At 41.3% G+C, this 13,165-nt stretch overlaps 1 long non-coding RNA gene across 1 annotated transcript in view; it reads left to right on the top strand.

Annotated features, from left to right (window-relative positions):
* LOC108445963 overlaps positions 1–13,165 on the top strand; it is a 35,578-nt gene that overhangs the window by 4,619 nt on the left and 17,794 nt on the right. Inside the window, exon 2 of the long non-coding RNA XR_001861056.1 lies at positions 1,457–1,742. This is a non-coding gene — a long non-coding RNA (uncharacterized LOC108445963). The remainder of the gene's footprint in view (positions 1–1,456; positions 1,743–13,165) is intronic.

Raw genomic sequence — 13,165 nt, 5'->3', positions numbered from 1 at the left:
ACATGATGTGGAGATAGGCACTGCAGAAACAGAATTGCAGAGTACTGGTGTGTGGGAGCCATATGTCATTGACAGGCATCAGTCCTTTTTGAATATTTGCTCTCCCGGACCTGGGCAGGAGGCATTCAAAAGAAAGCAAGTTTTTTTCCAAAACACCACCACCTGCTGCACAACCAGCCAATCACTACTTCCCCTTCCCCGGGCAATCCTGCTGGAGTGGGATGGGGGTTGATGCTCTCCTACCCTTTCAGAAACTGAGTTTATTTTCTTCTTCCCATCTCTTCAAAAAGCAGGCAAGCAGGTTTTTCTTCACAACACCTCTTTTCCCATACAGGAAGAGGTGAGCTGTGTACTGCCCACCTCCCATACAACATCCAGATGAACATCAAAGGAGATTCCTTTTTGTGGGATGCTCTCTTGACAATTGTATCCTACAAATTTTAGTTTGCCAAATATTACTCCAGTGCACATGAATTGCAGACTGCGCCTGACATGCTCCGAGATCCTGCCAGCTCTTGGGCTCCTGACATGGAGGAGCCTGGCCTGGCAGATTTTTGTTTCTGGCTTTAAACACAACATGTGCAATGACCCCATAAAAGAGAAGGCCTGGGAAAGGCTTTGCTCCATTCTGCCACTTCAGTGCCTCAGAGCAGTCTTGGAACACATTTCCCAGTCCCAAGAAGGGACACGTGTGCCCCTCATCACTTCATCCACAGCACAAGTGCAGAGAGTGACCATTCAGCCACCGTGCTGTGAGCTGGAGACAGCAGTGCAGAAGTCTGGGAACCTCTCACCTTTTTCTGCTTCGGCAATTCTTCATTGGTTCACTCAGCTTCAGAACAAAACCAACCTGTCCACACCTCAGAGTTGCTAGGGATCTGCTTTCTGGCTGAATAACTTGCTTGCGACTTTTGAGTTTTTATCTCCCTTCCACCTGATCAAAGAGTGGGACCTCAGTTGCATTTTAAACGTTGAATATCACCAATTTACTATGGATATAAATAGCACAAATTCGTTATCAGAGCTATGTAGATTGGGGGCATGTATTTGGGTAGTGCAGACTTAAAAAAAAAAAATCAATTTAGTTTTGCAAGTAATATTTTTTTTAAAAAACTGTTTAGTACCGTGTCATCATATAGACCAAATATTCAGTGACTTAAGCTCAGAAGTACTGCTTGTAGCATTTCCAAAATGTGAAAGATCTGGAAAATGTAATGAATGCTCAGCAACAGAAAGATACCAAAATGGGAACAGGGGACCAGGAAGCAGGAAAACAGTGCAAGGTGTGATTTGAAAGAAAGCAGAACAGGAGAATAACTACAAAAAAGAAGGAAGAGGTTAAAGATAAAAGAGATGTATGAGTAGGTAAAATATTTCAAGTGGTTTCATGATTTGTGTGACTCATAGCTGGAAAGTCTGAATCTGCCTCTCTTAACCCCCAGTTTTCTCTTGACAGCCTGTGAACCTCTTCAGTTCAGCACCTGACCCTTTCTCCCTACACCTCACTAAGAGCCACCTGCCCCTCTGCCCTCAGCACCTCTTCCAGCCTTCAAAACTCTCAGAGCATCTTCAGATGACTGCTCAGCCTGTGTCCTGCCTGTGAATCATCCATGGAATTGGGACATGATCCCTGCTACTGACTCTTCAGCACTCAAAGATAAGAGAGCTCAGGAGCATCCTGCGCCGCTGGGTTTGTTGGTGCTGTGGTTTGAACCTGAATTATAGCACTGGTCAGAGGACAGGTGTGTAGGAGGCTTATCAGGAGGGGGTTTGAAATCTTAAATGGATCTTTTTGCATTTCCTTTAGCAATCTGGTCTTTTTTAATAATCACTGAGCCATGACGACAAGGGCAAAGCTAATGTATATACGGCATTGTATTTACATTGTTTGGTGCGTAGCAAGCTTTTGCTTTCATACAAACCAAAGGAAGAATGCATTTGCTGTGGTAACTGATTTGCCAGAGCTAATGAACCTGATTCAACTCTTCAGTTTGATTTGTCTTTTTAACATACTTGGTAGCAGGCAACCTTATGACCCCTCAGGGAAATTAAAACTCTAAAGCTCATATGTCTGGCCTTTTCTGTCAAAACAGTGTTGTCATTGAGCTATTGCTCTTTCTCTTACAGGCTAAAATTAAACTCCAAAGCCAATAAGATCCTCAATGGAGTTTGTTCAGTTTAGTTGGTTGGTTGGTTTTTAACTAAACACAGAAATCTCAAAATGACAAATCAATATCATTTAACTAAAAATTTAAAAAGAAAACACATAAATGAACCCATGGAATCGGGGAGTTTTTCTGACAGCTACAACTAAAATTCAAGTTCCTTTAGCCCCCAGACACACAGGCATATACATGATTTTTTTTTTTAATGTGCAGTGTGAGATGCTTTACATACATTTACAGAAGAGATTTTGTAGGAAATTTTAAGAGACAAATTGCAATTAGGTGCTAAATTCTCACAGGCAATGGAAGATTTCCCCGGTGTGATTAATGGTTATTCTGCAAATGTGTCTCTTCTTCCTTAGCTGTTAAATTCTCTGTTTATGTTTAAATTCATGTTTTCTGTTTTAATTTATATTTTATGCTTCTTCTCCATATGTGGGTGAGGGCTCTTTAGCCTCATTTTGTGGAAGCTGTGTTTAAGATACTGTACTGCCTCTTTGAGCATGAGACCTCTCTGTGAATCTTCAAATGCTTAAGCTCATTGAGCACATTTGAGAGGTATTGAAATCCAAAAACTATTAAGTCCTTTAAAGTATTCTGAAACTAGGCAACCAGTTAAGAGCTGTGGTTAATGCTTCAGGGAGGTAAAAAGTGCAACACTTCATATGAGACCTCAAAGTCCAGATTGGGTCTCAACCTCAAGACACAAATCCATACAAAATCAGGCTTCATTGATCCCCCTGCTTAGAGAACCACTACAGAAATAAGAGAGAGAGAGAGACAGAGTTTTCTATAGCATATACATCCCTAGAGTGTCTACTCAGCTTTCGTATGAGGGAGCTACTGTAATGTAATGACTTTCTCATATGATTATATTATCATTTGCAAAAAGAGATATTTGCATATATGTGTACACAGATATGAAAGGTCACCTTTTTTTTTTTTATTACATTGCCAGTATCTCTCACTGCCTCCATGTGAACAGACCTTAGCCCCATATAATCTCTTTGATGAAGGAAAAATACAAAACCACATGCCAAACATTTTGAGTTTTCAGCATAGACCTGGATCTATGTTGACAAGCTTTTCCCAGGGATAGTAACATCAGTAAAATATTTTCATTCCAATTTCCTGAGAGGTTGGAAAAATCAACAAAAGAATAGCATGAGATAGATTGCCAGAAATAATATTACCATTTTAGACATGAAACCATCTCACAACATCATGTGAGTATTGAAATGCTTTAAAACATTTTCTTTAATTTGATTTGTTTGTATTTGTTCTGGGTTTTGTTTTCTTTTAACTATGCCTGATTTTTCCCGCTGAATAAGAGGATTGCAGCTGTTGAACAGAAACAGGGAGGCAGATGACTGCAAAAGAGGATCATATCTGATTGGGGGTTCAGAAGACAGTCTGCACTGTACAAGGGATGGTGTAGGTTTGCTTAGTGACCAGATAGGTTTCTCTGGTATTGTTAAGAATAACATTAAAGGCAGTGATATTCAACCATACCAGCACCAGCAGAGGTAATGAGGCTGTGGACAAATCCAGGTGGCTTTGTCCTTTCCATTTGGGTGGTGCTAAAGCAGGGAAAGTTCAATCCAGCAAGTCTGCAGGCATAAGCAGAAGTCCAGGGAGAGATACTGCCTTCCACATCTGCCAGTGCAGGAAGTGCCTAGGGTATAGTAAATGGCTTGGAATGGATCCACACAAGGGCATTTTCAACTCTGTGTCCAGAGCTACAGCTTGATGAGCCTTCAGATCTCACACCAACAGCACTCCTGGGATTCCTGACTATTCAGTTGTCCTGTGGGACATCTGTTCAAAGGGACTGTGGGAAAACATGATCAAAGCAATCTTGTTGTTCAAGGAAGTAGCAGACAGCAAGGGGGCAAGGCTGGGGAAGGAGAGGTGTCTGGCCAAAACAGGTCTCCCTGTGCTGAGATATCCAGCACACCTGGAGAAAAGAAGAAATTGTCTTTATCCTGCCTGTCATAATCTGCTCCCCTTTCAGCCTCCTCTAACTGTTTACAAGCACCTCTGGAGATTTCTGAAAGGTAACAGGAGTCGGGGAGTTAAAGAATTTGGGATAGCAAACCACTTTTCCCTAAGATGTCAACATAGATCCAGTTGAGATCACCCACAGAAGATTACGGATGTTGGCTTGTGGAGAGGTGGGATTTACTGGAACCTCAGCTACAGAGGTGTACTTCTACATGAGAGCAGTTCTAGCTCTGGGGTCTACATGCATTTATCTGTCTGAAATGTGTTTAGATTACCTGGAACAGCCAGAACTGTAAAGCAAGACTCTTACAGTCCAGTCTCCCAACAAGCCGCCATCAGCAGCCATGTAAAACCTGCAGGAAGAGAGTCACAGTAAGCACAGGGCATTGTACATGCAAAAGGCATGAGATGAATCTTTCTTTCCCACAAGAAAAAACTGTTCCCTCTCACTGAAGCCCTGGAAAAATGCCTTTTTTGTCCTTTGCCTGCAAGACATTTACAGTATTTTCTGAAAATTGGATACGCTACTGTTGGTAAACAGTATTATGTCTGTAACTGTAATGAAATAAAATTGTACATTCATATAAATAACCTTTTTCTAGCAAAATACCAAACCAAATTAATCTAATTAACAAGTTGATATTGAACATAGTAACTTACAGACAAGCAATTCGTAAACTATCTAACAATGTATTAAGCAAACAACAGCATTTGTCAAAGGAAATTTAAGACATTCTGCCAACTAGAGGACTTGGCTAAACTAATACATTTGTAGCTGGATCTAATTATTGAATTAGAGCTTCTAAAATGCTGTTATGGCAGCCTGCCTGGACTGTTGTGGTTAGACAATAGCAATTCTTCCCTTTTCTTCCAGTGTTTTCATTCATTTGCAGCATAATTTTTGAAGAATAGAGCTTGGAAGCCAGTCCAGCATCCCACATCACAATTAACAGTCAAACCTATAGGATAATAAATAGGACATACATTATTGCCCCAACCTTACACTGCCTCAATACAGTCAGATGTTTACAGCTAGATACTTATTTCTAAACATTGTCCTAGGCAGCAATTCTAAAAAAAAAAAATCCCTAACAGACACTACAGAAAAAAAAAAATATTAAATTACATATTTGAGTTTCTCTTTCCCAATTCTTGCCAAACTGTATTAGTCTCAGGCAGATAGATCTGCAGTTTAATTAAGACCTAGGTAGCTTTCTAGTAATAATAAACTAATGGACTGGTAAACTACTTTTACTGGTGTGTGGTGACTCGATCTCTAACACTGTTTGGTTCTTCTGACTTGTTAGAAGAGGAAATAGTAAATACCTGTTGTGAACCTTTCAAAGGTTAAAGTGTCTCACTTCCCACAGATTTTCAACAAGCTAATAAAAGGCACCTGGGAAAAGGGGAATGTAGGTGGCTGGAGAAGGCTGATAAAAATAGGATGAAATGTAGTGAGTGCTTCCCAAGCTTTGTATTAGGCTTGTATTACAAGCCAAGAACATCTTCCTATCAGCTTTCACTGAAGCTGACAGTCAGTAAGAACAGATTACTAATTTAGTAATTCATGAAAAATTCTATTTTGGCAAGTGAGAATGCTGTCTGAACGAGAAGTTATTAAAACTAATTGGGTCATGTAAAACCAGACAGTTTGTCTGTGAGCCCCACTAACAAAGCTGAGCCAGCTTGGGGAATGGCTGAGAACTTACTCTGTTTTAGAGCTTTGAAGCACACTGGATCTCATTAAAAACCAAATAAACGCATTTCAAATGGAGAATAATGTAATGGAAGCAGTTCCTCACACTGATTCTTCACCTTTGGGTTCTAGCCATCTGTAGTCTATCAACACAAGAACCAATAAACTAGGCCCCCTTTCCTGTCAACAGAGAGAAAGAAGACTTTGTAGGCCTGAATTCAGCCACTGTGTTTTGAATAAGGCAGGTCTTACAAATGACGTTTTTAACTCTACTGACTATAAAGCGAATTAAGGCAAGCAGCTCAAACCTAGGCAGCTGCACTGCTGACACCTAAATCTTGCACTCGGTTTTCATTCGCACTCCTGTAAAATGGGGGAAAAATATAATTAAGCCAGGAGAGAACATTTACATTATCCTTCATTCAAAGGTAACAAAGCTCTCAGGTAGATGTCCAACATACATGCCCTACGTATTCATTGTCTTGGATATCAATTACATGCCTTAATTAAATAAACAGGGTTTATCTTTGGTTACACCACAAGAAAATTGTAAATTGATTTCAAACTCTTTGTTAGGATCTCCAAGACAGACTCCATGTCTGAAACCTTAGTCCTACCCAAGGTGTAGAGAAAACAGTAACTGTAAGGTAAGGCATACAGACCATTTGTTGTTTAACCTGTTCTCTGGAGGCTGTGTTGCTGTGGATGAATACACAGCACTTAGTCTGAGGACACCATTCAGCCTCACCGTGTTTTCCAGTTAGTAGGCACAACAGAAGAGAGGAGCAGTAAAGGAACGGGGAGTAAAATCACGTTTGCATTCTGCCACAGATGCCAGCATGCATAAAAGGACTCCCTGGTATATTTAGGGTAGTGAAGTAAATCAGAGTTCATCCAGTTTCAAGAACACTGTGAGACTGCTGGACTAAAACTGCCAAATTCTTCCATTTTTCTTCTTTAGAACTGTCACAGATAATCTCTGGTCAAGCAGCTAGCCAGGTGCTGCTTGCCAGCCCTGCTATCAAGATTATGGACATCACAGCCATCGTTTCCATTAGGACACCAGCCATACGTCCAGAGCCTCTGGCTTGGCCACAAAGACTTCAACAGCTACCAAGGTCTGCTAAAATGCAAATGTTTTCTTCCCCAGAGGAAAGCATGAGGGGCTTATGGGGCATTAGCACTGACAGCACTGACAATCAGCACGCTGACTACCATATGGCTCTGTCTTCCTACCGTTTGCGTATACCTCCCTTGCTTTCTGCCACTGTACGTGTTCCCCTGCCAGAGGCATGAAACCAAAGTACCAAGTGGCAGAAAATAAAAGCTGAGGTTGTCCCATACTCCCATAAAACCTTCCTGCCCACATCCCTCCATGATACTGCCAAATCTCACCCCAAGCCTTCCTATGATTCACAGATGATTTAATCAGTTCTGAACAGATAGATCTTGGGATCAAAAGAGTGCCAGAAATGCAAAGCAGCATAAAAGGACACCACTACACCCAGCATTCTATCAAGGCTTCCAGTGTCCATTACCATCAACCTGCACGAAGTTTCACATACTGAGGAGAGGGCATGAACCAAGAACTCGACTACAACAGTTACTTTTCCTCCATCAGCGTAAGCAGGTGCCACTTGACAGAAATAGCTGACATGAAACCCACAGGAGAAGGCTCTCTTCCAAGACACTATTTGGCGTGCAAAATGTCCTGGGTGCACAGGTAGCAATCTGCTACTGACTGTGGTTGACCCTTCTCCATTCCTCCTAAACAATAACCCAGGATGATGTGTAGCCTTGTAAAAATGAAGCTGAATGGGTATATTCAGATCCAGGGCTTGGATGTGAAACCATTTTAGTGGATGCAAAATCTCCTCTGATCAGTGCCTAGACAGTAAACATCCTTTCTCACACTCCTGGAACCACCTAAAGCATTTCATGCTGTCTCAGAGGCTCGGTTCCTTTTCCTAAGATAAAAAGGCAAACGTCCAAGGTAACAATCTGAAATTGTCTGAGCTTTTTTTCCAGCAAGGCACTGAAAAAATAATGAGAGAAAACTGTGGCTTTATCAGAAATTTTCACACAGCTCTTTTTCAGTGTCTACAAGCAATCACTGCGTACAGCAATTGGAAAACCAAGACTATGTTCCAAGTTGTTATTTCAGAAGTCATTTATATCACCTTTCCAGACATTGCGTAGCATCATCTAGCAGTCATTCCTGGCTGACTAGGAAACTTGTCTCTGGTAGATTATAATCTGGTTTTAGTAAGTCATGCTTTGATCATGACTGATGCTGACTATAGCATGCAGTGTATGTTACAGGAAACTGCAATTACCATAAAACATTGCCAGGCACCTTCTTGGAAAAGCAGGCTCTTACACGCATGCCACATCTTGCTACCAAAAGAAGCCATCCTGGTGTACACAGTTCTTCCCTCAGGAGGAATGCACAGTAAAGCACACCATGGACCTGAGTCAAATTATGCAGCACAGTGCTAGAATGTGCCCTATAAGAACCCCACACAAGTGGGGGAAATGTATGTTTATGAACACTCATGATCAGCTGAAAGACTGCAAGTGATGACAAATTGAAATGACTTTTGAAATTGATTTCAAGAGTTAATTATGTTCACAGTTAAAACTTTGTTTTTAGAAAGATATTTATAACAGGCATTTTAGTCATCTAATTAAAATGTGATTCAGAACTCATGAGCCTGAGAGCCCAACTTCCCTGAATTTCCAAAGGGAAAGACATGAATACTAGCACATGGCTCGGGGCACCTAAATAGTTGTGTAGAATCAGACAGTGTAAATATTTATCCTTGCCTTCATCAGTTTAAGTTAAAGATAACCTAAAGCCATGTTCCAGTTCAGGTCGGTCACCTCAACATAATTACTTTTGTTACAGCAAAGAGGTGCTGAAGCAGAGCAAAGCCGCTGTGGATGTAGTGAGAGTCACACTGCTGCCGCACGCTATCAGTAGCGCAGCTGGAACTTCAGCCCACACTTCTGCTCCTTGCTACCTTGGGATAGGCTTAAGTACGTACTTATGCCCTGCTCAATGGGGCCTGTAGAAACAGATTTCAGCTGTTATAACAATGCTTTTGTCTCTGGCACACATCCATGCGAGAGACTCCAGCTTCTCCAATTTCCTGAGCATTGCTAGTTTCCTGGAAAATCTGGAAGCATCACAATATTCTTCCCCATTTCTCTGCCGACCTGCGCTGCAGGGCAAAGGGTTCAAGTGGCTTCATTCACTTTTATGAACGTTTCTCTTTTATTTCTGAAAAAGTGTAAAGAAATATGTAGGAATTCTAGATAGCAACACTTCATTTCTTGTCCACTGTCCCAAGGCAAAACTAAGCATTGCAAAAGATTTGCCTCATTTTCACCAGCTACTAACTTCAGTGGCTATTTCTTTGGTCATTAAATTAATTTTGTATTCTTCTTAATAGCTGTTTTCCAGCATATCCACTGGAGTAGGACTTTGGGGCAACTCTAGGTGCTGCTCTCCAGAGTGCAGCGCTTGCTCTCTTCTCGTAGCAGCACAACACTGGCTTGTGCTGGTGTAGTCAGGGGGCCTGGAGGTGCTCAAAAGCCACTGAGATTTCCAAACTGCTGGCAGTGGCTGTGCCCCCTTATCTCCCACCCTTGTCCTTCTCCTGTTTTATTCCAGCATAAGGCGCAGGAGAAGAAGCAAAATAAACAGAATTATCTCAGGAGGAGAGCAGCCTTCAAGGCCAGCACAGGTAGGCAACTTGCTTTTTCTCTGTATCAGCAACACAACTGTTTCAGTTTCACATCTCACTGGCAAAATCAGGAGCAGAACAATGTGAGGCTGCCTCGGCTTTCTGAATGCTTGAGCACATGTTCTCCCCCTGCTCCCAGGTGGCTTTAAAGCCAACAATCACTGTCTTTTGTTGATGATGTTTTGCTTTCTGGAAGGTTGAATTCTACATCCTGGCTTTCAAAAACGCAGTTCAGAGTGTTCTGTCTTTGCCTGCTCTAGTGCATATAGAGGCAATAGCAAAATGCCAGCGTGGGAGTCAATGTAGTGTGACTGCTGCAGTTTTGACACTCAGCTATACAGAAGGCTTTGGTCCATACAGGAAATTGTTGTCTAACTCCTCCACATACAATTTTCTGCTGGAAATTCTTTGCAGGTTTTCATTTCCCTCACCTGAAGCTTTACAAATGAATCACCAACACAAATTGCACTCTCCATATGAATCTTTTAAACAGCCCAGCTAGAAACCATTTTATATTCAAGAAGAGAAGAGAAAGGGAGAAGAGTTAAAATCTAACCCCCCATTCACAGGCTTTTAGAAAAGGACGTCATGCTACAATGTCACCTTACCTTTGCTCTTAAGGCTGATGCGTCTGAGAAAAATATGTAATGAACACAATGATAATGCACAGATGTATTCACACAACATGAGCACCTTGAAGACGCGCTAAATTTTATTTACCCTTACTTCCCTTTGTTTTGGGCGTGCCCCTCTTACTCCCTATGCTTAAAATCTGCACTACATCTTAGGACAGACTTAACTGTGACCTTGGTGTAGCTTGGAAGCTCCCACTATTACCTGCCAGGCAAGAAAGAGCCAGAAGAACCATTCATTACTACCAGGTTACAGTACAGAAAAAAAACCAGGGATCAAGAAATGCCCACCAAGTGCTGCTTTGAGCAATGAGGCATAAGGTGTCTCCACCACCTTGGGCTGGTCAAAACAGTGAAATCTGACCATGTCATGAATTGTGAATCTTGGAAGTATGTGGTCCACCACAACTCTCAGCAGTTTCAGAAAGTAAGAAAGCTACCTGAAATAGAGAACCAACATTTCAAAAGATCCCGTGAAACACTGTTTTGTAAATTTGGGATTCACGCTATGTAATTATTTCATTTTGACTACACAACCTGATTATCAAGCAGATATGCAACATAAAATGATTTAATAATGCTGCTACTGTTCCTCATATACTTTAATACAATCCAAAATAATGAGTGCTTACTAATATAGTGAAACAGGTTATTTGATACTATTGAAAAATCTGCCTAATATCAATAAACCAAGAAAAGCCAGGTATTTCTTTTCAACCTGCTCAAGTTCTATCAAAATTCAAAGGCTCTTGTGAAAATTTTTTATTTGAAAAAAGGATGCACTGCTGCAGGGGAAATATCTCCTTCCTTAGTCAAACAGCGAAACTACACAGAGTAGCAAGAGTGCTTAGAGTGTCTGCTAGCTACAAATACTTTTGTGTATATACAGGTCTTATTCCTGTACAAATCCATACTTTGCTGGTCTCGGCTTCAGTCCCTTCACTTTCAGCCTTAGTCTTTCCCACACTACCCATTCTCAAAAATTTCTGGAAACCCAAAGGAGATTTAAACAAAAAAAATAGACTCCTATTAGTCTTTGAGAAACACAGCTACCTTCTAAAAAAAAATGTCGAAATGAAAAGCAGGCTGAATAATCAGATTCTGATTTTATTTATACAACTTGCTAAATTCTGCGAGTTCTGAATATTCTGCTCCAAGTTACCTCCATCACAGGAGAGAGAAGAGGTAGCAGAATTTAAGCGTGGTTCAGAAATGACCAATACTAGATGGATGAGAAGCTGGACCATTGGGTTCAAAAGACAACATTCAGCAGTCAGTATAGTTAGCAGCTGGTTGTGAATGACAATACCAGTGCTGGCACTGTTAAACATCTTCCTCAGCCACCTGGACAGAGGGATGGAGTGTACCCTCAGTAAACACACAGGTCAAACCAATAGAGTCAGCATGTGGAAGGCCACAGCTTTCCTCTGTGGTGTTGGTGAAGCCATTGTGTCCAGTTTTACATCCTCCGGAAGAGAATTGAGATCCAAGAAACGGTGTGAGCTCAGCAGAGGGCTGCCAAGATGACTGGGGCTGGAGCTCCTGCCAGCTAAGTGAGGCTGAGAGAACTGAGCCTGTCCAGCCTGGAAGAGAGATGGCTTCAGGGTGAACATAGCAGCAGCCTGACAGGGCCTTTGGAGGACTACAGCAGAGATGGGTCCTCTCAGAGGTGCGCAGTGAAGGGACAGGAGGCAACAGACACAAGCTTCAGCAAGGAAAATTCTGGTTAGTAGGATGGATGGAAAAACAACTCCACTTTGAAGAAAGTTAAGCAATGAAAAAACCGCTGGTTTCCGTAGAGATACTCAAATTTAACTAAAGGCTCTGAGCAACTTGTGACTTTGAACCTGGCCATGTTCTGAGCAGGGGCTAGGACCAGAAGTCCTTTTCAACCTAATTTCATTTGGGATTCTGTGGCTCTCTTAGTCTATAAAACAAAATTAATTTCTACTTCTGAATGCTTTATATGAACTTGTAAAGAAAGGAAAGTGAGTGCCTTAAAATGTAACCTTTTAATTAATACACTCAGGTAAAAGGAAATTATTTATGATTTAAGAAGTACTACACAAGACTTCAATCATGCAAATGACAACTATTGCTTCCCTTCTCTACAGGTTCATAAGCTGCACTCATCAACATAATAGCTGATCAACCTCTCCTAGATCTCTAAGCAGCATGACTAACATCTGGCATGTAGTTTGTTTCATGGTTACTGGCATTCTCTTCTATCTGTTTAGATCTTGACTTCTTTTGTTAGGGACATTCACATAAACAGGATGTTTCTCTCTCTGCCTGTGCTGATATCATATTGATGCGAGTTCTCCTGCAATAGCCATTTTTGGCAAGGTAACATTAAAGGCTGTGACTACCAGCAAACAAAATCAAACCTGCATTCAAAACGACAAAGTAAAATGGAATCTTGTCCAGATCCTGTTAGAAAAACTGCTCTCTGTCTCCACTTTATCTGATAGCAGCAAATGTAATTTGCACAGCTGTTCTTCAGGGACTTACACAAAGGCTTCAGGCTCTGGGAAGACCTAACCTTTGTTTCTTTCTGGACTGATTCTATCTCATTTTTATAAGGTCATAAATCAAGGCAAGAGAAAGAGAAAATATATTTACACTTTTGAATGCAAAATGAATTTTTAAAAAAGCTGTAATTTAAAGCAAAGTCCTCCCCCCCTCCCCTTTTTCTTCCCAAGTACAAGCTCCCTGCTGTACAAATCAAAAGTATACACCGAGAAAGTGTCTAAATCTTTTATGGAATGGGCCCTTCACTTGCACTTCAGTGGCGCTTGCTGTGCATTAAAATTTCTTTTAATGGCAGAAGGAAATAATTCTGCAGCTAGGGCACACTGCTTCCTGCTGCACCTGGTATTTGGGCTGGATATGGGATGGATGAACTACAAAAGGGAAAGA

This window comes from Corvus brachyrhynchos, unplaced genomic scaffold (assembly GCF_000691975.1).
Source record: "Corvus brachyrhynchos isolate BGI_N302 unplaced genomic scaffold, ASM69197v1 scaffold84, whole genome shotgun sequence".
NCBI lineage: Eukaryota > Metazoa > Chordata > Aves > Passeriformes > Corvidae > Corvus > Corvus brachyrhynchos.
Note: the sequence above shows the minus strand (reverse complement) of the source record. Positions and strands in the feature narration are given on the sequence as shown.